Raw genomic sequence first — 2,214 nt, forward strand, 5'->3', positions numbered from 1 at the left:
CACACATGCATACCAAATAAATAAAGTATAATTTGAAAAATGAAAATCAGTTATTTTAAGTATTTGTATTTGAAAATATTATTGACATGTGGGATTATCTTTTTTAAAATGTCATATCAGTTGTTACACTGTAATTCTGTAGCATTATAATCTTGATTTTGCAATTGAATTACTATTTATTTCTATAAAGCATAACAAAAATCTACTTTAAGATACTTAGATCAATGGTCCTAGCTGTAGCTGAATCCTGAGAGACAATGCATCACTGTAAGGAAAACCTTTCCCCATAGTCAGATCCGTACCTGAGCTACCACAGAAAGAGGAGGTGGTCTTACAGTCTGGAGCATGAAGGTTGACTACAATACCCATCCTGAAGGGTGTCTTCCCACAGAGATCACAGTCCAGAAGCCATGAGGAGGATCTACCAGAGGAGATACCAGGAACTCCATGACTGTGATACATATATGTGTGAAGAACAGATCCCATCCTTTGGAGGGGATTGCTATGGGTCTTCACATTCTCAGCATTGGAGACAGTTACAAGAGAGGGGCTATAACATACATACCTGCAAGCATACTGACCCCTGTCACAAACTCTGTCCCAGGTCTTGTAGCAACACCTCCTCAAGAATACAACCTAGAAGTAAGCGCAGCAGCAACAATGTGTAATGTGACAAGGAGGGACACTCAGTGTGGCGGGTCTGTAATTGACTCCAACAGTGATATGAGATCGTGGAGAAACTGGGTGAAGGCATTTTTGGTAAGGTGATAGATTGCTTAGACGATGCCTGAGGGAAGTCATAGTTTGCCTTGAAGATCATCCATAGTACTCGAAGGCTGCACTGTAGAAATTAATGTTCTCAAGAAAATCAAGGAGAGAGACAAGGAAAATAGGTTCCTTTGACTGATTCTGATGTCTGATTGGTTCAACTTCCACGTTCATAAGTGCATCGCCTTTGAACTCCTGGGCAAGATCACATTTGAATTCCTGAAGGAAAATAACTTGCAGGCTCATTCCCTACCACATAGACTACCAGCTCTTCATGAACTTAGACTTCTACATGAGAACCAGCTGCCTCACACATACTTGAAGCCATAAAACATCTTGTTTGTGAATTCTGAGTTTGAAACCGTCTACAATGAACACAAGAGCTGTGAGGAGAGGTCACCAAAGAACACCATCATCTGAGTAGCAGACTTTGGCAGTGTCACATTTGACTACCAACATCACACCACCATTGTGACCACCTGTCACTACCGCCCAACTGAGGTGAACCTTGATTTGTGCTGGGCAAAACCCTGTGATGTCTGGAGCATCGGGTGCATTATTTTCCAGTACTGCCATGGCTTTACACTTTTCCAGACCCATGAAAATAGAGAACACAGGGTTCTGATGGAGAATATCCTAAGGCCTATCACATCACACATAATCCACCATACCAGGAAGCAAAAATACTTCTACAATGGGGTCCTGGTATGGAATGAAAACAGCTCTGATGGGCACTATGTGAAGGAGAAGTGCAAACCTTTAAAGAATTACATGCTCAAGGATTCTGTGGAGCACATGCAGCTGTTGTCCTGATGAGAAAGATATTAGAGTTTGGCTCTGCTTAGCGCCTCACACTGTCAGAAGCTTTGCTGCACCCCTTCTTTGTTGTCCTGACCCTTGAAGAGCAGTCTTTCCGCAGCAGCCATAACCCCAACAGATGACAGGTGCAGGCCAGCAAACTAAGAGTTGAAGATCTGGACTGGGCTGTTGACCCCTTTCCTTCATCCTCTCCCACTGGCCTCAGAGCCAGAGCTACCAATGAACAGTGCAATGTGAAGGAAGGCAGGAGCCTGCAAGGAATTGGTGGATGTGGTGCTCAACTGCCTAAAAGCAGATTGAACCCAAACTACTTATATTGTATTGTAAAGTTATAATAAAGTGTTTCTTACTGTTTGTAAAAAAAAAAAAAAAAGAAAAGAAAAAAGAAAAAGCTAGTTACGTATACCTAAAGAAAGGAGTTAAGCCGAGTGGTGGTGGCACACACCTTTAATCCCAGCACTTGGGAGGCACTGGCAGGCAAATTTCTGAGTTCGAGGCCAGCCAGGTCTACAAAGTGAGTGCCAGAACAGTCAAAGCTACACAGAGAAATCCTGTCTCAAAAAAGAAAGAAAGAAAGAAAGAAAGAGAGAGAGAGAGAGAGAGAGAGAGAGAGAGAGAGAGAGAGAG

General features: G+C 42.6%; 1 pseudogene; it reads left to right on the top strand.

Annotated features, from left to right (window-relative positions):
* Window positions 1-257: 257 nt before the first annotated feature.
* Window positions 258-1,709, top strand: LOC110288284 (annotated as a pseudogene).
* Window positions 1,710-2,214: the final 505 nt, after the last annotated feature.

This window comes from Mus caroli, unplaced genomic scaffold (assembly GCF_900094665.2).
Source record: "Mus caroli unplaced genomic scaffold, CAROLI_EIJ_v1.1 scaffold_10581_1, whole genome shotgun sequence".
Lineage (NCBI taxonomy): Eukaryota > Metazoa > Chordata > Mammalia > Rodentia > Muridae > Mus > Mus caroli.